The following is a 27,588-nucleotide window of genomic DNA, read 5'->3' as shown; positions in this document are numbered from 1 at the left end:
TTAAAAGGTAAAGGTAAAGGCCCTCCCGTTGATCGTCGATTTGCTCAAGCGGGCCCAGTAACGTCTCCATTGGAGACTTTGTTTTTACTGTGTTTGGCATATCGAATACTCTCGGTAGCTTGCCGGGCTCTCCGAGAGGAGGAATCGAACTCGGGTCGGCCATGTTGGCCACTTGTAAGGCGAACGCCTTACCGCTGTGCTATCGCTCCAGAGCCCAGCAAGCTACCGAGAGTATTCAATATGCCAGACACAGTAACAACAAAGTCTCCAATGGAGATGTTACTGGGCCCGCTTGAGCAAATCGATGATCAACGGGAGGGCCTTTACTTTACTTGGATGAGTTATTAGGTTATTTTGTTGTTGCGTTTGGGGAATGCTTTGTATATCTTGGACATTAATTAACCCTTTGTTTGATGTGTGAGTATTTTCTGCTAGCCCATGAGATCTTTTTAGACCTCATTTCTTTTTCAGTGCAAAAGCTTTAGTTTGATGTAGTCCCTTTGTTTACTTTCGCTTCGTTTGCTTTTGTTTTCTTGTGTTCGTATTATTGAAGACTCCTCTGGGATCAGTATCTTGAAGCAGTCTATGTTTTCTTCCATGTATTTTATAGAAACAGGTTTTTATGGCAAGGTTTTTTTACTCATTTTGAATTAATCTTTGTGTACAGTGTGAGATTCTCTCTCTCTTCTCTCTCTCTCTCTCTCTCTCTCTCTCTCTCTCTCTCTCTCTCTCTCTCTCTCTCTCATGTGCATGCTTGCTTTTTTTTTTTTTTTGCATATGGGTCTCCAGTTTTCCCAGCACCATTTGTTAAAGAGTTTCTCCTTGCTCCATTTCATGTACCTAGCCCTTTTGTCATACTTTAACTGTTCTTACTGCTAAGGGTTTATCTCTGTACTCAATTCTATTCCGTGGATCTGAGAGTCTGTCTGTTTCACTGCCATGAAATTTTTATTACTACAACTTGGTAGTAAAGATCCTGCATCTATTATTCTGCTGCTGATTTCCTCTACTTTTTATTTTGAAAATTCTCCTGCCTGTGCCTGCAGATTGACGGTTTTTTGATTGAAGTAATTTCAAATTTTCTTTTCCTTGTCAGAAGTCTCCATTTTTCTTCAATTTCACAAGAAGCCTATTCACTGTGACTTTGAAATCCTTATTTGGGAGACTTAGAGAGGTCTCTGTAAAAAGTTCTTTCCAGGGCGTATGTCATTGTCCATTAGTGCAGATGTATTCCTCTGCTTCATTGTTTCTGGGGCGGAAGTTGCCTCCCCACTTCAGGGGCTAGGCAGAGGTCCTGGGTCGGCTGTCAGGTCAGCCTCCAGTGTCTCCCCAGGAATTCCAAGGAGTCTAGGTGGGTGTTCACTGAGAGGGGTAATATGTGCAGCGCTGGCTCCCTTGGGTGGGGTCTCAGGTCAGAGTGGAACTCCCAGAGAGTCTCAGTGTCTTCTCACTGTATTTTACTCTCAAGAAAATTGAGACTCAAAAACTCGAGATTTTTCAAGGTAACGCATCTGGAAAAAGCGGAAGTTCTGGCTCTATACTTCTTCCTTCCAAGTCCCATGGTATCTTTTTGTTTCATTTTGCCTTTCTAGCCTGATCCAAAGAATTAACTTCACTCCCAGATAGAGTAGCCATCAAATTGGCATACCAGAAATGGTCACAGCCTTAGAAACTAAATGAGAAGCAACTTAGGAAATCTTTCATCTATACTTCTCCCCAAATTTGTTAGAATTAGGACTCAGAAGTTTACCTTATTAAATTCTATAGACAATTCTTAGTTGAGTTCAATTGAAATAGCTAGAAAACATAAATCTACAATGAATACCAGTAACCAGTATTTCCTGGGAAGCAAGTAAGTGGACCTCACAACATCTTTTATCTTTGTATTTCTATTTCCCGTAAGAAACTCAGTTGGGTTTTGGTTTTCTGACTTTGTTCTATTGATCTCTTTTTTTGTTCGTTCTATTTTACTCTTTTGTTTGGTTTTTTGGTTTGTTTGGTTGGTTGCTTGGGCCACATTTGGCGATGCTCAGGGCTTTCTTCTGGCTCTGTGATGGGCTCAGGAAACCATGTGGGATGCTGGGTATCAAACCTGACGAGGCTGCATGCAAGGCAAATGCCCTACTCACTACAGTATCACTCCAACCCTGCTCTTTGATGTAGGTTATCATGCATATCTCTAATAAATACCAACTATGTTTTATATTATCTAATCCCAAAATGACCCTTGGAAAGTACCATTAGACACATAACAGATTTTTTGCATAAATTAATCATCTTCCTTTTACAGAAAAATAAATACACATTGAGAGTAAAACTTGTTTAAATTCCTCTAGGAAGAAGGTGATAAAGGTAGAATTTAAATTCTCATTTAGCTTCTGATTATTCTAATTCAGAAATTGAGAGTAAAACATTTTACAATGTTTCTACCATTAGGTACTGTTATATTGTTATAAGCCCAGTACACTGTGCTGTGACCTTATGCTTTGAATTTGGTATTCATCCTCTAAGAGACAACTCCATCACCTTCTGATCCTTCACATTTGGTACATTCGGTAGATGTTTGTTAGAATATGCATAATTATAAGAGAATTTTTCAAAGGAGTAGGTGGTACATTCTGATTATACAGATGGCCCCTGACTTGTCATGGTGCCATATACAAGTTTTTGACTTTGTGATGGTGTGAAAACACTCTGCATTCGCTAGAGACCGCAGTTACCTAACTGTTTCATAAGGCCTATTAGCAGCAGTGAGCAGCAGCTCTTAGCATTTTTGATTTATAGCATATTAAACTTGCATTATTTTCCTTTTAGCTTGGGCTTTTCAGGACACATAGAAGTATTTGTACTGACTTTACAAATAATAAAAAGGGTTTCATACCCAATAGTGTATATTCCAAAATTACATCTAGAAAATATTCCTGATGTTTGGTTCCAGGCTATTTTCTGTACTCCAACTTGATCTAGTAAGTCATTATACACTTGTTAATGTGAAAACATAATTTGGCACAGCAGTATGAGAAACCATTTATTTGTTTCTCTACCCTTGAAGTCATTTGTGTGACTCCTGCTTCCTTAATTGTTGAAGTGTAACTTTTGCTGGAAGCTTGTATTTGTAATGCCACAGTGAATTATTTAACATTTGAGGGAAGTACTGATTTGGGAACTTTTTAATTCATGTCCAAACTATTGGGATTTATAGTGTTGGTGGTTTGACTTTGATGTCAGGTAATGGAACTTGAGTAACTGACCTAAGGGACCAAAAGTAAGTTAGATGGCTTCTTCTTTGGCCTAAGGATATAACTGATGAATGTAGCTTTTGCGTGTAACTAGTGAATTTCTCTTTCACCAAGGAAATGTCACTATAACCAACTACCAACTTTTTGTCAACAATACAATGGACTTCGGGTTTACTCTGTCAACCCAGACTTTTAGACTAAACACAAAAGAAACAGAAAAATCACTACTAAATTTATAGGTATCCTTAGCCACAATTGAGAAAATAAGTTTATAATCTTTGTTCTCTTGATGATTATTTTTGTTTTTATATAAAAGTTAGGTCATGACAATATATAAGCTATTACAAGAGACTTCTCTAATGTGCCACTGTCACTATCTTCCCGCTGTTCATCGATTTTCTCCAGCGGGTCCAGTAACATCTCCATTGTGAGACTTTGTTGTTACTGTGTTTGGCATATCAGATATGTTATGGGTAGCTTCCAGCCTTTGCCATGCGGGCGAGATACTCTCGGTAGCTTGCTGGGCTCTCCAAGAGGGGTGGAGGAATCAAACTCGGGTCGGCCATGTTCTCTGGGTGCAGATGCCATTGGGCTACACTAGCACATGACAGGGACGAATGGAGACGTTACTGGCACCCACTCAAGCAAATCCATGATTAACGGGAAGTCAAGTGATCAAATGATCTTACGGTAATTCATTTAAAAAAAATTTTAAAAGAACACTGTATGACTGAAACCTAACTATGAACAGCCTAAAGATCTCTCTCACAGTGACTCAATAATAAAAATCATAAAAAAAATCAGAATATTCTTTTTCATTGGGATACAATGCTATAGATGCTGTAAGTGTAGGAGATAGAGTTCTGTGGAGGAGATAAGTACAATGGGAGCAAAAAGGAGAAAAATTCAGCAAAAAGGACCACTTGGGTTTTTTAAAATAAAGAATTTGCTGGTATGGCACTTGCCTTGCACATGGCAGACCTGGGCTGTATCCCTGGCATCCCATATAGTCCCCCTGAGCAGCACCAGAAATAATTTCTGAGCTCAGAGCCAGGAATAACCCCTGATCATTGCTGGGTGTGGCTCCCAAATCAAAAACAAAATAGAGGACTTAAAAATTATTTGGGGTGGGGGGTGGGAGGCAGCTGGAGCAATAGTACAGCCCGGAGAGCGTTGCCCTGTATGTGGCCAACCCGGATTCAATCCCTGTTATCCCATATGGTTCCCCAAAGCACAGCCAGGAGTAATTCCTGAGTGCAGAGCCAGGAGTAACTAACCCCTGAGCATCTCCGGGTGTTACCGAAAAAGTCTTCCCCCTCAAAAAGTTACCTTTGGGAGTCATTAGAAAACATGAGTTAGAGAAGAACAGGTAGGTGAAGGGCCCAGTAAAAAAAAGTGTTTTCTAGGCAGTGGTGGTGAGAAACTAGCCAAAGCATGGGACGAAGAAATGTATAGCAGAGGCCGGAAGAGCACCAACACTGAGGAAGCACCAGAAGGCTAATTGTTTCATGGAAGCCACCAATGACAGAGCCGAGATTTGCTTCACTACCAGAACTTCAGTCAAGTCCTCCGAGTTCAGGGCCGTAACGATAGCACAGTGGGTAGGGCATTTGCCTTGCATGAGGCGGGTCCAGGTTTGATCCCCAGCATCACATATGGTCCTCCAAGCACCACCAGGACTAATTCCTGAGTGCAGAGCCAGGAGTAACCCCTGAGTATCTCCGGGTATGACCCAAAAAAAGAGAAAAAAGAAAAAGAAAGAGTCCTCCCATTTTAGATTTTGCCACTTAACCCCTCATACTACAGTTTAACCAGTGTCTCTATAAAAACCAGGGGCATGGGTGTGAATTTGGACACAGGCACACATACACAGAATATTCTGTATGTGAAGACTGCCATGTACACGTCAAAGAGAAAAAGCCCAGAGCAGGTGATTTTTTGCATGTCTTTATGTCACCATCCAAAAATATATTATGGAATAGAGTTGAACTGAGATGGAGCTCAGATTTCCAAGAACCTGCACAATAAGGGCTACATTGAGGGAACATTGTGGAGGATCATTCAAAAGGAAACCGAATAGACTCAGATCTGGAAAGAGAGTCTCTCACCTATTGGCTGTGCCTTAGTCACTTTTCTGAGAATGGTTTTAAGAACTATTTTAAGGTGTTCTGTGTTTGTTCTTTCTCTCTGTCATCCGAAAGGCCTTGAAGCCAGGGGTCAGATTACTGTGGTTGAATGTAATTAACCTAGAAGATAACCCTGAGAGTTGAGGGGCATAGAGTAGAGAACCAGTGAAGAAGTTACTGAAGTCACCTAGGCAATAGCTGAGAGGGATATGCAGAGACCTGGAGAGGCTTTGGGAATTTTTACCTAAAGCAGAGGGTTAGAAATGGGCTCAGGCAGATACAGATCCATTGGCTCTTCTGACTTCCTTCATTTTTTTTTCCCCTACCGCTATCTCCCCATTTCTGCTCCAGAACTGATGGTATAATTGGGCATGTGATCCAATAAGATTGGGAATGCCAGGTTAAATCTTTGTTCAAATGTCTCAGGTGCTGTTGTATACATACAGTGTCCTCATCCGAAATTTCTCAAAAGGGATGCTGTTTCTCAGTTATCTGCTAGAGTCCTTTAATCCTGTCTTCAGTACATCTTGTGGAGTTATACAAAATGCTTTGGTTAGTGTATTCTCATTCAGCGTGCCTACCTTTAAATGTTAATGAGATCTCTGTGAGGCAGAAATAACAGTTCTAGGGACTGGAGAGGTAGTTCAGGAGGTAAGGTACTTGCCTTCCATGTGACTGATGCTGGTTCCATCCCCAGCACCATGAACCCTGCTCAGAGTTACCCCTGAGCACAGAGCCAGCAGCAGCCCCTGAACAACACTAGGCATGGCCCCAAAAGTGAAGAGAAAGAGAGAACAGTACCACCAATGAAAAATCTAAGACTAAGTAAAAGGAGAAATAAATCAGCCAGGTAGTTCAGAGGGCTGAGTGTGTGCTTTGCATGCAGGGAGCCTGAGTTCAATCCCAGACACCACACAGTTCCCCTAAGCCACTGGGAACAACCTTTGAGCACTGAGCGGTGGGGTAGTTCCCCATTACTGCTAGATGTATAAACCAAAACCAAGCAAAATCTTTGCTTTATCCCTTATTATCTGTATGATAAAGTAACTCCTCTTTGTGCCTGATAGGTTTGTTGGATGAACTAAAGAAGTTAATATGGAAAAACAATTTGACAAATGACAAGGCCATAACATGTGCTCAGTAAATATTGTCTCACTGTTATTCCAGATTCCGTGTGATGCTTTTATATCCCTTATTAGAGTTCTTACTCCTTCAGGGCAAGAACATAACTCTGTATGGCTTTATCTCACCAACACCATTAACACAGAATTTATTTCAGTCTTTGGATGACTGAATCGTCAATATAACATAAGTGTTCTAGACTGGTTAAATATAGGAGCTTAACATGGACTCATAGTGGCTAACTTTTTCTTACAATCTTTTATTCAAGCTGTGAGCTACAATCAGACTATAAAACACACTCTGTAGAAATGGTTTTTTTTTCTTTTTCTTTTTTTCTGTATTTTTTTTTATTTAAAACTTTTGGCTCGGGGGGGGGGGGTACACCTGAAGTGTTCAGGGGCTACTCCCAGCAGTGCTCAGGGAACCGTACAGTGACAGGGATCAAGCCTGAGCCCCCATGCAAAGCATGCACTCCAGTCCTTCATGTTATCTCACTGACCCTTGTCTTAATTTCCTTGTTATTTTGGAAAGCAATACATAATGTGACATCTGAAAAGGGAAAAGTAATCGTGGAATATCACAAAACAAATACATGCACACTTTACAACCTATCATCCCGATCCGCCCCCCTCCCCCCCAAAAAGCATTATAGAATCACGGTCACGGTCCTCCCGTTGTTCATCGATTTGCTCGAGCGGGCCCAGTAACGTCTCCATTGGAGACTTTGTTGTTACTGTGTTTGGCACATAGAATACATCACGGGTAGCTTGCCAGGCTCTGCCGTGCGGGCGAGATACTCTCGGTAGCTTGCCGGGCTCTCCGAGAGGGGCGAATGGTGAAAAAAATGTTAATCCCATGAAGTTTGACTGATGGGTGTTTAGAGTCTATGAGTGGGCATTGCCCTTATCTCTGGTTCCTCTAAGCTTCAGGGGAAGGGGAATGAGATGCTGCTCTGGGACCAGGGCCCCGAGCTATTCACATTGCCAGCAAACTTGTGACAGAGGAGCCAGGCCATCTGGGCCCAGGAGTCGCCCCTGCCAATCTGAGGCATAAACCTTCAATTGAATTCGAGAGCAAAGCAGTGTCCACAGACACATTCATTCAGTTAGGTCTGTGTTGCCACCTTGCCTGCCTTGCACTGTCTCTTGCAAGTTTTCTAGAGACAAATTAAGTGATAAATAGAGAATAAAAAACTGGAGAAAAGCATTCAGTGTGTCCAAAATAAAGCATTTGTGGCTATTTCTGCCATATAGAGGGTCTGCTGGCCAGGAAGCATTAAAAAAGGTACTGACACATTTTGAGGCGTGTCAATTCTACTTGTCAAACAAGAACGTTTCTGTTACTGCTTATCTGACTTCCAGCAGCAAGCTGATGAGTAAGAACAAAATCACGGGCTGATCATTTTTGTGTTTATAATGCTGGTAAGAGAAGACTGTGTATCCTCGATGCCAATAAACAGAGTTCGGATGTTCTCTGCTCTGGCCTTCATCTGCCAGCATATGGATGCCAGGCAGTGACTATTTGGTTCCAGCTGATTAATAGTCACTGTCACTGTCCTCCCATTGTTCATCGATTTGCTCAAGCGGGCCCAGTAACGTCTCCATTATGACACTTGTTACTGTGTTTGGCATATCGAACACGTCACAGGTAGCTTGCCAGGCTTTGCTGTGCAGGCGAGATACTCTCAGTAGCTTGCCAGACTCTTCGAGAGGGGAGGAAGAATCAAGCCTGGGTTGGCCGGCATGGCCGCCTGCAAGGCAAATGCCCTACCCGCTGTGCTATCGCTCCAGCCCATGACTAATAGTATTATTTTCAATTTTAATCTTGAAGCAAGGAAGATCTTCTGAAAAGTCCTAAAACTCTGAACCTATAAACCAAAATAATAATAATAATAAAGAAAAGCATTCTGTCTGAATTAAGGCATTTGTGGGAGTTTCTGCTGTTTAGAGGGTCTGCTGGCCAGGAAACATTAAAGGTATTGAGTCTTTTTAGGCCTGCCAATTCTACTTGACACAGTTGACTGCATAAAGAAAGAGTTCTTCCATAGAAAAATATTTCACACAAAGATAAGTGCCAAAATTACAAAAGAAAAATTATCTGTAGCACACCTGACAGTAGTTCAAGTTTTAGTAAACAAATTTGTTGAAGTTCTTCTAAACTAAGAGAAAACAATACAACACAAGCATGAATAAAGGGTGTGAACATGTGAAGAAGAATCGGAGAGAGGACACGAAAGGGGAAAAAGGCTTAGACCTCCTTCTAGAGTGAGACACGCTCGGCTTTCTCTTGTCAGATTGGCAGAGACCAGAAGAGTTGGTGCCTGATGTTTGAGGGCGTGAGGAAGTGAGTGCCCGACTGCTCTTTTAGGAGGAACTTGACTGACAAAGTTGCTTAGGGAACAGTTTGCTACCTGCTTTAGAAGGTTTTTACATCCTCTTCCCTCGCCCTTTTCTTCTGTGGGCATTGCCAATCTGAGGGCGGTGGAACACTCAGCCTCTTACATGCTTGCTGGTGCCACTCACTGCTGCCCGCACAGCAGGTCATGGTGCCCACACTCAGGTCTGCCAGTAATACTCCTTCCGTTGTGGTGCTTGCCCACAAGTACACGGGGCCATCCATGCCTTTGAGTTGTGGTGCTCACACCAATGCTCACCAGAAGTTTGGACTCCTGGCCATAAGCTCACACATCTCCTCAGTGGAGGGTCATTTGGGTACATAGGAATTGGGTTCATAGGCCTGGCTGCAGTGTACCCAGAAATCTTTTGGGGGCACTGGGGATCACAGATGACAGAGCTGCAAGGCACAAACAGAACTACCGGTATTGACAACATCCAGGAGACACCAGGGATCAAAACCCTGACCTCATGCTTGCAAACCAGGTTGCTTTAACCACTGAGTCATGTCCCAGAGGCATTAAGTATAAATTTATTTTAACCCAACTGTCCTTTCATTTAGCTAAATTGAATACTGGTGTATTAACGCTAGAGATGACCCAAGATGTATCAGAAGAATGCTCCCTGTAACATTAGTTTATAGTAACAATAATGGCATAAAGGGAAAAAAAAACCAAAGTTTCCACCAGAAGGGCACAGGTTATTTTATTGATGTAGCAGGTTAGCAAATGATTGTTTACAATCCTTGAGGAGATCTGCACACACTGCTCTGGAAGGATCTTAGAGAGAGAGGCATCTGAGGAAAGCAGGAGCAGCAGATCCTTGCATCCCATTCAGGTGGGTGGATGATGGATTTTCACATGTATGGAAAATGCTTCAAAGGAGACACGAATTGATTAATGACAGGTAAGACATGATTATCGCCACAATGAGATCCAAGTAGCACTGTAGCACTGTCCTCCCGTTGTTCATCGATTTGCTCGAGCAGGCACCAGTAACGTCTCACAACAAATTGTGAGACTTGTTGTTACTGTTTTTGGCATATCGAATATGTCATGGGTAGCTTGCCAGGCTTTGCTATGCAGGCGAGATACTCTCAGTAGCTTGCTGGGCTCTCTGAGAGGGGCAGAGGAATTGAACCTGGCTTGGCCGGGCTGGCTGTGCACAAGGCAAACGCCCTACCCACTGTGCTATATCGCTCCAACCCGAGATCCAAGTATAAGATAAAATTTAACGCAATATATGTTAGATTCCAGAACTGAAAACTTATGAGAAGAGATGAGAATAGGCATTAATGTTATACTGTATTAAATGGTTTTAATTTCCTTATTTATGTAGGTGAAAGGGCTGGAGCGATAGCACAGTGGGTAGGGCATTTGCCTTGCACATGACCGACTGGGTTCTATTCCTCTGTCCCTCTCGGAGATTCCGGCAAGCTACCAAGAGTATCCCGCCCGCACGGCAGAGCTCCCCATGGCTTATTCGTATGCCAAAAACAGTAACAAGTCTCACAATGGAGACGTTACTGGTGCCCACTCGTGAAAATCGATGATCAATGGGAGGGCAGTGCTACAGTGCTGTGGAGGTGAAAATCATATAGCAACCACAAATTGGCTTTCAGTGATTTATTTTCTGAGCATTCTTTTTGCCATTTCTCTTAGTTTTGTTGGAGTAAGCAATACAAAGTAAATTTGTTATGTGACTAAGGGGGCAGTTTGGGGTTGAGGCTGGGGACACTGGTGGAGGGAAGGTCACACCGGTGGTGCTGGAACACTAAATGACTGAGACAACTGTGTTGTAAACAACTTTGTAAATCAGTGTTTTAATAAAAGTTAAAATTTTTTTAATTAAAACATTTTTTAAATGTCTGTTCTCCACACAAACAAACAAAAAAACCCCAGAGGAGACATGAAGAACTACTGCATCATGGTCCCCTCTAAGGAGGGAAGCACGGAGTAGGTGATGAGATGACGGACTTCATTCATGACCTGTCCGATTCAGTGGTCATTTTTCATAGTACACACTTCTGTACTTTTTTTTTTAAAAAAGAAACACATTTTGTTGAATGAAGACAATTGTTTAGAAAATTTTTCCTGCTATTGAAATGATGGCTCTTGAGCCCTGTAATTACTTGAATGTTTACTTGAAGATAAAATATCCTATTAAAATATATAAATGATGGGAGGGGGAGAGAGGATGCTTGGGTGGGCTTGTTGTTGGCATAGTTGGCAGTTCTCAGGATCTACTCCAGGCTCTATGCTCAGGGTCACTCCTGTCAATGGCTCAGGGGACTAATCACATGCTGTTGTAGGACTCGAATTGGGACTGGGCACATCAGCTACTTCTCTGGCCTCTCTGGCTTTTTCTAAATAAATAAAGCAGGAGTGAGTAATTGATACCCTTAGTTTGACTTTCTTAGGTTTACCATTCGTACTAAAATAAATACCATCTAAATAAATAAATAAATAAAATACCATCATTTTCTTGGTGACTGTTACATTTTCTTTTTTTTTTTTTTTAATTAGTGAAACACCATGAGGTACAGTTGTAGATTTACAAATTTTTGTGATTGGGTTTCAATTATACAATGGTCAAATACCCATCCCTCCACCAGTGCCCATTTTCCACCACCATGGATCCCAGTATCCGTCCCCCCCCATCCCCCCCCCATGCCACCCTGCCTCTGTGGCAGGGCATTCCCTTTTGTTCTCTCTCTCCTTTTGGGTGTTGTGGTCTGCAAAAGAGGCATTGAGTGGCAATCATGTTCAGTCCTAGTCTACTTTCAACATACATCTCCCCTCCTAGGAGGATCCTCCAAACACCCTTTATTTGGTGCTCCCTTCTCTATTTGAGTGCCATTTCCCCTAGAATGCCCAGCTGGCCTCTAAGCCATGGAGTAATCCTCCTGGTACTGATCTCGGCTATTCTTGGGTATTAATCTCCTATTTTGTTACTTTATGTCCCCCAGATGAATGCAATCTTTTTATGTCTATCCTTCTCTTTCTGACTCATTTCACTTAGCATAATACTTTCCATGTAGTACCACTTGTATGTAAATTTCATGACTTCATCTTTTCTAACAGCTACATAGTACTCCATTGTGTAAATGTACCAAAGTTTCTTTAATCAGTCATCTGTTCTTGGGCACTCAAGCGACTGTTACATTTTCATTCAGCTCAGTATATTATCTAATTGATCATGGTTAAATTAATGGCATATATGCTAGCTTAATAATTGTTGATGTTCAAGAAAAGTCTTACAAGTATAGTAAGTTGGATCCAGAAAAGATCTTAAAATCACTCTAGTTGGGCCAGAGTCATAGTGCAATTGGTAGGGTGCTTGCCTTGTATGCGGTTGACTCAGGTTTGATCTCCAAATCACAAATAGTCCCCCGAACTCACTGGAGTGATCCCTGAATACAGAACAAGGAGTAAGCCCTGAGGACGGCTGGGTATTGCCTTCCCACCCCCAAGTTATTGTAACATTATTTTCTCCTCTGAGAGAAAATTGGTCAGGGATCTTGTGCTGTTAGAAATGATGCCTGAGTATTTCAAGACTGTATCGCTGTATCAGTGTCATCCCATTGTTCATCAATTCCCTCAAGCAGGCACCAGTAACGTCTCCATTCGTCCTAGCCCTGAGATTTTAGCAAGTGCCACATTGGAGGCTCTTTCAGGGTCAGTGGGATGAGACCCATCATTGTTACTGGGTTTTGGCATATTGAATACGCCACGGGGAGCCTGTCCGCGCAGGCAGGACACTCTCCATAGCCTGCCAGGTTCTCCAAGAGTGAGAACTAGACAATAAGAGGTTGCACGGCCACACGCTTCCGGGAGCTGGATTTTATAGTCTCTGGGTCTTGACCGTTGATGGGATAACACGGCGCCAGGGCAGTTGGTGGATGAAACGCCTACCTACTGGAAGATGGGGGATCTGGTTGGAGGAGGCCTAGTCCCGATCCAAGCAGGCTTGTTGATCTCAGCCCTGGGTCCCGCACGCCTGGGTTCCTCTGCTGGGTCCTTCATGTGTGAGGCTCGTCTGAACATGTGGAGAGTGGTCTTTAAAACCCAGCTCCCAGAAGAGAACAATGCAGAGTCTCCTGCCCTCGCTCCTGGCTGTCCTCACTGGGGGCCCTTGTAGGAGGGCGGGTTGAGTTTCCCTCCCCGCCCAAAGCAGAGCCCCAGCAGCTGAAGACTTCTGGAACCAGCCATAGCCATTTCAAGGCTAGTATGAAATAACCTTAAACTAAGGAGAGAAATGAAAAACATAAAAGCTATTAAAGAAACAAGTATTATTTGTGTGTGTGTGTGTGTGTGTGTGTGTGTGTGTGTACATGTTTTAAGTTTAAGGAATTTGCCTTGGTCTCAGCTGCACATCCTGAGGTTCATATCTTATTTGAAAGTGGAACCAATTAGCTTCTGATGACTTCTAATTACAGCACCACTAGTCTGTGTCTGTACACCCTCACCTTCACACCACACATTTGAAGCACTTTAAACTGCCAAACAAAATCAACACACACATTTCCCTTGGAGACTGATCAAATTTTTTTTTTTAAAAATCACATCTCTTAAGAAATAACTTAGAAGTCAGAGAAATAATACAGCGGGTGGGATGCTTGCCTTATATTCAGCCAACCCAGCTTTGAGCCTGGCTTCCACCCACCCCTCACCCCCACCTCCGAATGTGGTCACAAGCACAGCCACAAGTAAGCCCTGAACAAAGCTGGATGAGGCCCAGAAACTTTCAAAGAAAGAAAGAAAGGAAAAGAGAAAGAAAGAGGGTTGGGGGAGGAGGGACGTAGGGAGGTGATGTAAGGGAAGGGGAGGTAGCCCAACAGTAGAACATTTTCCATAGATGTGTTAGGCCCTCAATATAATCTCTAGCACAGCACCCAGGAAGAGAAAGAGAGGAGGGAGGAGGGAGGGAAGCTTAAGTAATAACATGTTGGTCATGTTATTTTATTAGGCCCTGATTATATTACGGTCACGGTCCTCCCGTTGTTCATCGATTTTGCTCGAGCAGGCCCAGTAACGTCTCCATCATGAGACTTGTTGTTACTGTGTTTGGCATATCGAGTACATCATGGGTAGCTTGCCAGGCTCTGCCATGCAGGCGAGATACTCTCGGTAGCTTGCCGGGCTCTCTGAGAGGGGCGGAGGAATTGAACTCGGGTCGGCATGTTGGCTGCATGCAAGGCAAACGCCCTACCGCTGTGCTATCGCTCCAGCCCTGATTATATTAATATATAATAATTGATACAGAAATGGTGGAGTTCTTTTTAATGACTTGGGTAAATGTGCAAAAAAGAACAGAAAAAAATTACACCTGCTTGATGATGGTATTGAGGGAGGAATTAGGGTGCGGTGAGTTTGGGGACTGGTCCAGAGGAACAATCAAAGGGGATGTCTTTGGTAATGTTTCCTTTTGCTTACATAAATAGAATCTATTTCTGTTGTTCTACATAATTAAAATGTGCTTGAAAATTAAAAGAAATTTGTGTCATTCTTGTAAAGCAATGGGAATCTATTTAAGAAATGTATCTTTTTGTCCTACAAGAACCTTGAGGTGTAGGAGTTCTTATTGACAGTGATTTAAAATGATTATGCTGAATAATTTCATTTATAGTAGCCTTGTGAAGATAATTTCCTAAAGATATCTCAGCTCCTTCTCAGAGAAATCTCAGGAGAGGAAAGTGTGTGCAGTTTGATTACATATTTCTATTGATTGTATTCCACTTACAACAATAAAAATTAACTCCAGATACAAATCTAGCAATATCACTAATTCATTACAACCAGTACTTATTTTCTTCATTAACTTTTTATTGCTATTTTCAACTTACACAGCATGCACAAATGCAGCAATTATATGTTGAGCAGGAAAGGGGAAGGTTCTTTATGTTCAACGTACTGTACATCAGAAGTCATTACTTCACCAGAGCTGTTGGAAAAACACGAAATAAGAACAGCCTCTGAAAAAACAAGTATAATTAACCACAAAAAGTAGGTGGGCTCAACTACTAATCTACTCATCTGAGAGTTTGTTCAAGACCCATATAAGTGTCTTGCTATAGATTAGCCCGCCTGTCTACATCCCAGCAAAAACCAGTTATAAAAATTGTTTTGTTAATGGGCAAAAGGTTTAAATCTTGTCTCTAGAACATGATTAAGAAGAAGCCACAGTCTACAACAAAGTCCTGAGCCTGATTCTGCATTTTAAACAGTGCCTCATTCATGACATTCACATTGTAAAATGTTAGTTCTGTGTGGGCAAAACTTTGTAGTCACTTCAAATGTTTAATGCCAGAAATTTGCTTCATAGCTTAATGTTGATCTTTTGAACCCAAATTCAAGGCATCTCTAATGGTAAACAGTGTGGTGTAAGAGAGGTGAGCCAGAAATCTGGGTTCTGGTCTCACATCTGTTACTGACCTTCAGCAAGTTACTTAATCACTCTGTGTGATTATTCACCAGTAACGTGGTGTTAATAATGGGTTTCATTTCAGGGAACTTAATTAACAGAGCACATAGCTTAGTAAGTTCACCATAGCATGTGGTCCAATATAACACCTCCTGAGCAACTCTCAGCTAGGAACTCAGCTGCGCATTGAGGGAAATGCAAATACTAATAAGAAATAGTCTTGGGGCTGCAGAGATAGTAAGCCACGTAGGGCACTTACCTTGAAAGCAGCTGACCCAGGTTTGATCCCCAGCATCACGTGTAGGCCCTGACTGCAATTCATTCTAAAACTGAATGCAATTTCATTCTAAAACTCTGAAACTTGATCTGTAGTTATAACTGTATTAACTGTTGTATATCCACAGTCCACCCGTGTCCATCCGTAGTCCCTTTTTTAACAACAGCAGCAACAGAAACCACAAGAGGCGCATGTGCTGCCCAACATGGCTGAGCACAGGTGGCACCCGAGCCCTCCCTCCCTCTCTCTCTCTCTCTCTCTCTCTCTCTCTCTCTCTCTCTCTCTCTCTCTCTCCCACTTTCTCTTCCTCCTTGCCTTCAGAATCTCCAAATAAAATCTGTTTTACTTCCAAAACAAAACACAAGATGCTTAATGAGTACTTGCAGTCAGCTCAGTGCTCTGAGTGTTGTTATCATGAGACTTCTCACTCTCTCACTCTGGGGCTATAGCTAGGTAGTGTGGTGATTGAGGCAAAAAGATCAGACATCTAGTCCAGCATCCTTCCTTTTTGTGCCCACAAATATCTTGGCTCTCCATTTTCTTTTAAGGTTCCCATTCCTTTATCTGTTATTCAAGTTGTTTTTGTTGTTGTTGTTGTTTGTACACCAAGAAAAGGGCATATGCAGGAGAATGCTTGACCTAATAACTTTATTAAGACTCTGCTCAAAAGAAGGTAAGACAGACATCATTGCTACAACATTTCCAGAGCTGAAGATAACTTGTGACCACATTCAGGAGGCCCGAAGGGTACCAGCTAGAAGAAATCCGAATAAAAATACCCCAAGACACATTCTGATCAAAATGACCAAAACCTTAGACAGAGACAAAATTCTGAAAGCAGCAAGATCGAAGAAAGAAATCTCTTACAAAGGAGCATCCTTAAAATTCACAACTGATTTTTCTGATGAAACCCTCATGACCCGAAAACAGTGGTGGGACATAGTAAAAAAACTCAATGAAATAAATGCCTCCCCCAAAATACTTTTCCCAGCAAGACTCTCATTCATAATAGAAGGAACAACACACAGTTTCACAGACAAACAACAGCTCAGGAACTTCATAGACTCAAAACCATGGTTACAAGAACAACTAAATGGGCTACTTTAAGGCAAGAAAGGCCCCTCAAATACACCAAAGTTTAACAGAACAATGGGACAAAATCCCATAACAATAATCTCTCTCAATGTCAATGGGCTAAACGCACCAATTAAAAGACATAGAGTGGCAGGATGGATTAGAAAATTGAACCCAACATTCTGCTGCCTGCAAGAAACGCATCTCAATAGTCAAAGCAAACACAGACTCAGAGTCAAAGGCTGGAAAACAATCCTACAGGCAAACAGCTCCCATAAAAAAGCTGGGGTAGCCATCCTTATATCAGACCACATTGATTTCAGAGTGAGGAAGGTCATAAGAGACAGTGAAGGCCATTACTTATTGATCAGAGGATCTGTACAACAGGAAGAACTTACAATAATAAATGTATATGCACCTAATGAGAGACCAGCAAAGTACTTAAAACAACTACTCATAGATTTGGAAAAAGACATCAATAGCAACACAATACTAGTGGGAGACTTCAACACTGCTTTGTCACCTCTTGATAGATCAACCAGACTCAAGCTTAGCAAGGACATACTTCATTTGAGGGAAACAATGGAAGAAAGGGACTTAGTAGATATATACAGGACACTTCATCCACAAAAAGCTGAATACACATTCTTCTCAAGCGTACATGGAACATTCTCCAAGATAGACCACATGCTGAGCCACAAAACATGCCTCCATAAAATTAAGAAGGTAGAGATTGTATCAACAATCTTCTCAGACCATAATGCGCTGAAATTGGAAGTAAATCACACACAAAAACAGAAAACTAAATCAAACACCTGGAAATTAAACAGTGCACTATTGAACAACGAGTGGATTAGACAGGAAATCAAAGAGGAAATCAAAAGATTCCTAGAAACGAATGAAAATGAGAACACGAGTTACCAAAACTTATGGGACACAGCAAATGCTGTGTTAAGAGGAAAGTTTATAGCTCTACAAGCATTCCTCAGGAAGGAGGAGCGAGCACACATAAGTAACCTAACCTCACAGCTTAAGAGCTTGGAGAAGGACCAAAAAAAGGAGCACAACCCGAACAGGAGAAAGGAAATAATAAAACTCAGAGCAGAGATTAACGAGATGGAAACCCAAAAAACAATCCGAAAGATCAATGAAACCAAGAGCTGGTTCTTTGAGAAAATTAACAAGATCGATAAGCCTCTAGCAAAACTCACAAAGAAAGGGAGAGAGAAAACCCTAATAAACCGAATCAGAAATGAAAAGGGGGTCATTACAACAGAAACCACAGAAATTCAGAGGATCCTCAGGGAGTACTTTGAGAAGCTTTATGCCACGGAACATCAAAACCTCGAGGAAATGGATAAATTCCTAGACTCCTACAGACTCCCAAGGCTGAACCAAGAAGACCTGGAATACCTGAACAGACCTATCACCATCAAGGAAATTGAAATGGTAATAAAAAGTCTCCCCAAGCACAAAAGTCCTGGCCCGGATGGATTCACTAGTGAATTCTTCCAAATCTTTAAAGAGGACTTACTCCCAATACTCTTTAAGCTTTTCCACGAAATTGAAATATCAAAAACACTTCCAAACAGTTTCTACGAAGCAAATATCACACTGATACCAAAAGCAGACAGAGATACCACAAAGAAAGAGAATTACAGGCTGATATCCCTGATGAACACAGATGCAAAGATCCTCAACAAACTACTAGCAAATAGAATCCAACTACTCATCAAAAAGATCATACACCATGACCAAGTAGGATTCATCCCAGGGATGCAAGGATGGTTCAACATTCGGAAATCAATCAACATAATCCACCATATCAACAAAAGAAAAGATAAAAAGCATATGATCATATCAATAGATGCAGAGAAAGCATTTGATAAGATCCAGCACCCCTTTATGATGAAAACCCTAGCCAAAATGGGTATAGAGGGGACCTTCCTCAACATAATTAAAGCCATCTACCACAAGCCTACAGCAAGCATCATCCTCAATGGGGAAAAACTGAGAGCCTTCCCTCTAAGATCAGGGACGAGACAGGGATGCCCACTCTCTCCACTGCTGTTCAATATAGTACTGGAAGTACTTGCAATAGCGATTAGGCAGGAAAAAGATATTAAGGGCATTCAGGTAGGAAAGGAAGAAATCAAGCTCTCACTATTCGCAGATGATATGATACTCTACTTAGAGAACCCAATAACTTCCACCAAAAAACTCTTAGAAACAATAGACTCGTATAGTAAAGTTGCAGGTTATAAAATCAATACCCAAAAGTCCATGGCTTTCCTATACGCAAACAGTGAGAGAGAAGAAAGCAACATGAAAAAAACAATCCCGTTCACAATTGTGCCCCAGAAAATCAAGTACCTAGGAATCAGCTTAACTAAGGAAGTAAAGGACCTGTACAAAGAAAACTACAAAACGCTACTTCAGGAAATAAAAGAGGACATGAGGAAATGGAAAGATATCCCCTGCTCATGGGTCGGGAGACTTAACATTGTCAAAATGGCAATACTACCGAAAGCATTGTATAAATTCAATGCAATCCCTATAAGGATACCCATGACATTCTTCAAAGAAATGGAGCAAACACTCTTGAAATTTATATGGAACAATAAGCCCCCACGAATAGCTAAAGCAATTCTTGGGAAAAAGAAAATGGGAGGAATCAACCTCCCGAACTTCAAACTGTACTACAAAGCAGTAATAATTAAAACAGCATGGTACTGGAACAAAGGCAGAACTGCAGACCAATGGAACAGGGTTGAATACACTGACATCTCTCCTCAATCATATGCTCATCTAATCTTTGATAAAGGTGCAAGTAATGTGAAGTGGAGTAAGGAAAGCCTCTTTAATAAATTGTGTTGGCATCACTGGACGGCTACATGCAAAAAAATAGGCTCAGAACTCTGCCTAACACCATGTACAAAAGTAAGATCAAAATGGATTAAAGACCTCAACATCAGACCAGAAACCATAAGGTACATTGAAGATAAAGTTGGCAAAACCCTCCATGACATTGAAGCTAATGGTATCTTCAAAGATGCCACGCCACTGGCCGAGCAAGTGAAAACAGAGATAGATAAATGGGACTATCTTAAACTAAGAAGCTTCTGCACCTCCAAAGAAACAGTGACCAAAATACAAAGACAGTCTACAGAATGGGAAAGGATATTCACCGAATACACATCTGACAAGGGGTTGATATCCAGGATATACAAAATACTGGTTAAACTCCACAAGAAGAAAACATCCAACCCCATCCAAAAATGGGGCAATGAAATGAACAGAAACTTTCTCAAAGAAGAAATCCGAATGGCAAAAAAGCACATGAGAAAATGCTCTACATCATTAATCATCAGGGAGATGCAGATCAAAACCACAATGAGATACCATCTCACACCTCAGAGACTGGCCCACATTCAAAAGAACAAAAGCAACCGATGCTGGCGTGGATGTGGCGAGAAAGGGACACTCCTTCACTGTTGGTGGGAATGTCCACTGGTTCAGCCCTTCTGGAAAACAGTATGGACGATTCTCAAAAAATTAGAAATTGAGCTCCCATTTGACCCAGCAATACCACTCCTGGGAATATATCCCAGAGAGGCAAAAATGTATAGTCGAAGTGACATCTGCACTTGTTTGTTCATTGCAGCACTCTTTACAATAGCCAGAAACTGGAAGAAACCTGAATGCCCAAGAACAGATGACTGGTTAAAGAAACTTTGGTACATCTACACAATGGAGTACTATGTAGCTCTTAGAAAAGATGAAGTCATGAAATTTACATACAAGTGGTACAATATGGAAAGTATCATGCTAAGCGAAATGAGTCAGAAAGAGAGGGATAGACATAGAAAGATTGCATTCATCTGGGGGATATAAAGTAACAAAGTATGAGATTAATACCCAAGAATAGCTGAGATCAGCACCAGGAGGATTACTCCATAACTTAGAGGCCAGCCGGGTATCCTAGAGGAAAGGGCTATTCAGATAGAGAAGGGAGCACCAAATAAAGGATGTTTGGAGGATCCTCCCAGGAGGGGAGATGCATGTCGAAAGTAGACTATGGACTGAACATGTTTGCCACTCAATGCCTCTTTTGCAGACCACAACACCCAAAAGGAGAGAGAGAACACAGGGGATTGCCCTGCCACAGAGACGGGGGGATGGGGGGATGGGGGTGGGAGGGATATTATCCATGGTGGTGGAAAATGGGCACTGGTGGAGGGATGGGTATCTGATCATTGTATAATTGAAACCAAAGCACAAAAAATTGTAAATCTACAACTTTAAAAAAAATAAAATAAAATAAAGGGGGAAAAAAAAAAAAAAAGACGGTAAGACCCAGGGAATCCAAGAGAAGAGAAAAGTAGTCCTCAAGAATTGGCTGGAGTGATAGTACAGCTGGTAAGGAACTTCCCTTGCCTGTGGCTGACCCAGATTTGATCCCCAGCATCCCATATGGTCCTGGGTGTACCACCAGGAGTAATTCCTTGATGCAGATACAGGAATAAGCTCTGAGCACTGCTGGGTGTAACCAAAAAAAAGAGAGAAAGAATTGGCAGTCACGATGATTCATATTTTAGGGGTAGAAGTTGTAAGGCAGTGAGACAGCAGAGAAATGAAGAGATTGTAGGAAAATGTAGGATATTGGAAGGGCAGGTTTCAGAAATAGACTAGTCTGGCTCATGTGTTCCTAGAATGGAGTTGGCAGAGTATAATCGAAGTTGAATTGAGTCTATTAAGAAGCTGCAGCATTTCTTAATCTGAAGAGTGCACACAGTTGAAGTTCAACCAGGAGACCAACAAGAACTGGGTGAGAAGCCACATAGACCCACAGGACAGAGAAGAGAGGTGTGGGTGGAAGTGAGAGCTGGCTTCAGAGAAACCGGAGGAATTCTCAGGATGGGGAGGAAGCCATGGCAGAGCAGATCCCAGCTCTCGCTCCTCCAGCTGGTGTGATGGGAGGAAGTTTAGCATATTGAGGGATTTGGGAGAGCCACTAGGAGAGCCTTACCCTAGTGCTGTGGTTCCCAAAGTGAGCCACTGATGGGGTATGGGGTACCTGAAGGGTGGGATGGGGGTTGCCTTCTGTAGATATAAGGAGGTACTAATATTTTTTCTTTTTTTTTTTCCTTGAACGTAACCGACCTGGCCAACCCGAGTTCGATTCCTTCACCCCTCTTGGAGAGCCCGGCAAGCTATCGAAAGTATCTTGCCCACCTGGCAAGCTAACCATGACGTATTTGATATGCCAAACACAGTAACAACAAGTCTCACAATGGAGATGTTACTGGGCCCACTTGAGCAAATAGATGAACAATGGGGGGTGACAGTGACAGTTTTTTTTTTTTCCAAGAATGGGACAATAGCCAGATAAGTTTAGGATCCTCTGACCGAGTGGGGGAAATATTCTGTGAATAGCACAGCGGTTGGGCGTTCGCCTTACAAGCGGCCAACATGGCCGACCCGAGTTCAATTCCTCCGCCCCTCTCGGAGAGCCCGGCAAGCTACCGAGAGTATTCGATATGCCAAACACAGTAACAACAAAGTCTCCAATGGAGACGTTACTGGGCCCGCTCGAGCAAATCGACGATCAACGGGAGGGCCTTTACCTTACCTTTTATTATATTAATGTGGTGTTTGGCAGCAGCTGGTTTATGTGTGTGTCTTCCCACTAGAGAGTATCTTCTAGCGGGCCGGACCCCTGTTGGTCATCTCCCAGCCCAGCCCCTCTCCCTCAGGAAAGCCTTCGGTCACACTAAGTACCTCTGAGAGGCTTCTTGTCTATCTTGTAGTCACTTGTATGCTTATCTTACCTCTCTGCTGAATTTATTAATTCTTGACTGATTTCATTCATTCATAAAAACATTAGTTGTGGTGCTGGAGCAATAGCACAGCAGCTAGGGCATTTGCCTTGCACAAGGCCAACCCGTGTTCAATTCCCAGCATCCCATATGGTCCCCTGAGCACCACCAGCGGTAATTCCTGAGTGCAGAGCCAGGAGTAACCCCTGTGCATTGCCTAGTATGACTCAAAAAGACTGTCACTGTCACTGTCCTCCCGTTGTTCATCGATTTGCTCGAGCGGAGCCAGTAACGTCTCCATTGTGATAATTGTTAATGTGTTTGGCATATCGAATACATCGTGGGTAGCTTGCCAGGTTCTGCCGTGTGGGTGAGATACTCTAGGTAGCTTGCCCAAAAAGCAAAAAAAAAAAAAACAGTTGGTTAAGTACCTGCTATGTTCAAAGCTAACTTTAATAAATATAGAAAACTACAGTTCATGCTGAGTTTCTTGTAAGTCTGACATTGTTGTTTGTTATATATAGAGAGAGAAAGATACACACATACATATGTATGTGTATATATATAAGAGTACACATATATATGTATCAATATATATACACATACTTATTTAAATCATTACCTAATTTGAGTTTGAAGAGTATTATTTCTTTCACACCAGTGAGATTGTCATGAATCAGAAAGATTGAAAGTAACCAAGTGTTGGTGGGGATATGGTAGAAAAGGAGCCCTCATTCACAGTTGGTGCCAATTTTATCAGTTCAGCCTCAGTAAAAAAAAGATACAGAGATTTCTCCAAAAAAAAAAAACTTCCAGTGGACCAAGGCAGTTCCATTTCTTCTCATCTACTCTCCCCCATACAAAAAAGTAGTTCAAAAAGATATATGGATGCCTATGTTCATTGATGTGCTAAATACAGTTGCCAGGATATGGAAACAGCCCATATGTCTAATGACAGATAAATGAATAAAAATGTTGTGGTAGGGGCCAAAGAGACAGTACAGTGCTTGCAGCCAACCTGGGTTCAATCCCAGGCACTCCATGGAGTCCCCTGAGCTCTGCCAAGAGTGGTTCTTGAGTGCAATCAGGAGTAAAGCCCAAAACAGAACAAAAACATTGTGGTATATGTACACAGTGGAATACTATGCCACTGCAAGAAAACATGAAATCTTGCTGCAACTTGGATATAACTGGAGGGTAGCCTCTTAAGCAAAACAAGTTAGAGGGGGAAGACAGATAGCAAATGATTTCATTCCTCTGCTGTATACAGAGAACTAGAACAAGGGAGTAGACAGTACTGAATCACAAAGCTGAGATTTTTGAGCAAGGTGGGGGCGGGGGGAATGGGAGTGTGATGAGGCAGACTAAGAGGAACATAAGGACAGTGGCAGAGGGTCTTGGGCACGTTGGAGTTGGGGAAGATGCAATAAATGTGTTGTACAACAAAACTATAGTCCAGCAATAAGGAACTTACCTTGCATACAGTTTACCCCAGGTAAATCGTGGCACTGTCGATGGTCCCCCAGGTACTGGGTATATTCCCAAGCCTGCCACCACAAAAATAAATAAAATAAATATTCAAAAAAAAATAAAACCACAGACATTAACACACTTATAACCATGTTACCTCAACAGTGATGATAATTTATTTATTTACTTATTTATTTTTAAATGTAGGAATACTGCTATTTATTCAGCCACTGATTAGCTGATTGAATTGGGCATGAACTCCACAACAGTGATGATAATTTTAAAATAAAATTTAAATATATAAGAAGAAAAAGGAGACCTTTTTTTTGGGAAGCAGACTTAAATTTAATAACTTAATTTTTATTCCCACCCCTTACCCCTTTCCCTTGTTTGTTGGGGTTTTGGTGGAGGACACACTCCTCCAAAAGGACCGTTCTGTGTAGGGGCTCAATCCCAGGGCTCCCAAATGCGAGGCATCCATGCACTCCAGCCATCTGAGTCTTCTCCCCACCCCTCATTATTTCTGGTGTTGCTGATGCGGTGATGACAGGTGGTGCTTGCACTTTCTAGCCATGGTGGTCTCCCAGGTTTGCACTCCCATAATTGTTGTGTTTGCATATATGTTTATCAGGCGAGGCACCCTTAATTCAGACACGCAAATTATGGTTGTGGTGCTCACGGTGGAGTGTCTTTGGTCCTCCCACACATGCTCTGAGAGGGTCTCGCTTCCTGGCCAGGGTGCTCACACACACCTGGCTGTGATGTGGCCAGAAATAGTTGGCGGCATTGAGGTTCACTGGGGAATCCCAAGGCTGTCAGACTCAAAAAGCAAAGCCGCTGGCAAGAATCACATTTGGTGCATGGGGGACAACAGGGATTTGAATCTGTGGCCAGACACTTTGCAGGCAGGTGCTTTGAGCCCCTGAACCATTCCCTCAGGTCCTTGGTTTCTTTCTCCTTTTTTTTTTTATGCGCAGGGGGAATGGGTGTTATTTAGGTGGCCTCAGGGTCCCCACCCAGCACTACTTGGCCAACTTGGCCAGTTGATCAACTGCTGCTAGAGCCCTGTGATGCCACCTGACAGTGATGGGAGCCTCCAGGGCGGCACCTTGCAATGATCAGGAGGCCAGGTGGTGCCAGGAATGGAGCACGATCAGGCTTGGCATGCGCCCTAACCTCTGGCCTCTCTGCTGGGCCCCTGGTGATTTCACTTTGATGAAAGTCAATGTCAGAGTCGTGGTCCAATCTAGGATCCATCACTGTAGATGCCTCTCAGTCAGCTACTATAAACATACTCTTTGTACTCATCCTGACATCCTCAGCACTAAGCACAAATCTTGATGTTCTGTGTTTGGTGAATTGTGTAATACAGGATGGAAATTACATTATAGATATTCTCTTTGGCTGCCAAGGTTCTATCACTGGTGCTAACATTCAATACTCCAAGAATTGTTATTGATGTATTGAGACAAAATTTCTTGTTTCAGTTTTTTTTTTTTTGAGGTTGAAGTAAGATGATGCTAAGACTCCATGCAAATTTTTAAGAACAAAAATAGCCTTTGGGGCTAGAAATATGATGGAATACATGCTTTGTATGAGGTCTTAGGGTCATTCCCCAGTACCGCACACACTTAATAATAAATTAAAACTCTTATATTCATATTTATTCATATGACATCTCTTTTACTGAGGGCTGGAGCAATAGCATAGCGGTAAGGCATTTGCCTTGCGCGCACCCAGCCCGGCCGAGCCGGGTTCAATTCCTCCGCCCCTCTCAGAGAGCCCAGCAAGCTACCGAGAGTATCTCACCCGCATGGCAAAGCCTGGCAAGCTACCCGTGACGTATTCAATATGCCACGCACAGTAACAACAAGTCTCAAAATGGAGATGTTACTGGCCCGCTTGAACAAATCGATGAACAATGGGAGGACAGTGCTACAGTGCTCCTTTACTGTACATTTTATATTTATATCACCTCTCCTTTATATCCTTTGCAGATTTTTTTCTTTATCTGTTGGAAAAAAATACTTTTTCTTTGATGCGGGGATTTTTTTTAAGCAAGTTTTTTTTGGGAAGATAGCTTAATTTAAGTAAATGTTCTCTTTAATGGGCTTCTCTTGTGAACAAAGAGCAAAAAATATTTTATCATATTGTTAGTCCCGAAATGCTCAGTGCTTCAAATTTTGATTTTGAAAATCTCAACTCATTGGAGACACTATTTCAAGGAAATACTTGGATAAATATGTACATACAAGATTTGCTGCTGTCCATGGGTAATTTACATCCTGCAGTAACGTGGAACATCTATAACTCTACCGTAATTACTTACATTTTCATTGCAAATAATGATGTAACGAGTTTTTAGAGACTGTGTGCATAAGAGAACCAACAAACTGAGACGCAAAACAAGTTTCCACCCCTCTCTCCAAAGCTGTAGTTAATCACTTGAACACTTTCCAATATAGTAGAAAGCTGGCAGACTTTTCTTTGCAGCAGGCGATGTAAAAATGTTTGTAATTTACAGCTTATTGTGCCGTGCAAATGACTGTGTTCCCAGTGAAGGAGAGTGAGAAAATCCGGCTGTGAAATTATTTAACCCCCCTTTGTTAGTTGTTTTCTGGCAGCAGTAGAAGGATACTTTGCACTTAAAATGCGCCTCTGTATTTCGATCTGTAGGATTTGATTCAGAATTTTTTTCTAATGGGAATTTACTTCTTACATCCTTGCATATAAACCAGAGGGATTATAATTTATCAAAACTAGTAAGATAAAGGGGAAAATAAAGAGAAAAAAAGACAGTTGTCAGGGAATTTCAGTGGATTTATCAGGGTTTTAATCTGATGTAAGACTTCCATGTTGTAAAAATGCCTTTTTCTTTCTGACACACCCACAGTGCTTCATAGCCAGATGGCTATTTTCAAAGGCACCATATGCAAATGTTTCATATTGTCTGTAGCACCTGAGAAGTTCATCTTCTGCAGGGACAGGCTTGCAAGGTAACTTGAGCATCTCAGTAACCCATTGGCTGTATCCATCCATTTTAGGTCTTTCCTTAGCTTTTACTAATTTTATTGATTTTTCTTTTAGGTTCATGAAGCCCCCAAAGTCACACACCTCTGTAACCATTTAAATTTTTTAAATTTAATTAATTTTTTTTATTTCAGGCACTGTGGATTACAATACTGTTGTTAATGTGTTTTGTGCATTCTATACCATACCCTCCATCAGAGTATCCACATCCCTCCAACCACTGTCCCCATTGACCCTTCTCAAGTCCCCATCTGCACCCCTGCAATACACTATGGTAAACTTCCTACTGAAAACCTTTTTTTTAATTGAATCACCATGAGATAGAGCATTATAAAAGTGTTCATGATTGCATTTCAGTCATAACAGTGTTTCAACACCCATCCCTCCACCACTGTAATTGTCTAGCACCAGTGTCCCCAGGATCCCTCCCACCCCTTCAGTGAAGATGCCCTCTAGAGGCAAGTAGGGGCAGTGCTGGAGGGGCTTCTCAGGGGCCCATGGAGGAAGGTGCGTCACAGTCACTTTGTACATCAGTGTCATACATGTTAACACTGTTGTAACCAGCGGACCTAAACTAAAATATATATATATATATATATATATATATATATATAT

At 41.9% G+C, this 27,588-nt stretch overlaps 1 protein-coding gene across 1 annotated transcript in view; it reads left to right on the top strand.

Annotated features, from left to right (window-relative positions):
• The window catches only part of PDSS2 (decaprenyl diphosphate synthase subunit 2), a 306,636-nt gene that overhangs the window by 126,598 nt on the left and 152,450 nt on the right, over positions 1-27,588 (top strand). The gene's annotated exons all lie outside the window — the stretch shown is intronic.

This window comes from Sorex fumeus, unplaced genomic scaffold (assembly GCF_029834395.1).
Source record: "Sorex fumeus unplaced genomic scaffold, SorFum_2.1 ptg000054l, whole genome shotgun sequence".
Classification (NCBI taxonomy): domain Eukaryota; kingdom Metazoa; phylum Chordata; class Mammalia; order Eulipotyphla; family Soricidae; genus Sorex; species Sorex fumeus.
Note: the sequence above shows the minus strand (reverse complement) of the source record. Positions and strands in the feature narration are given on the sequence as shown.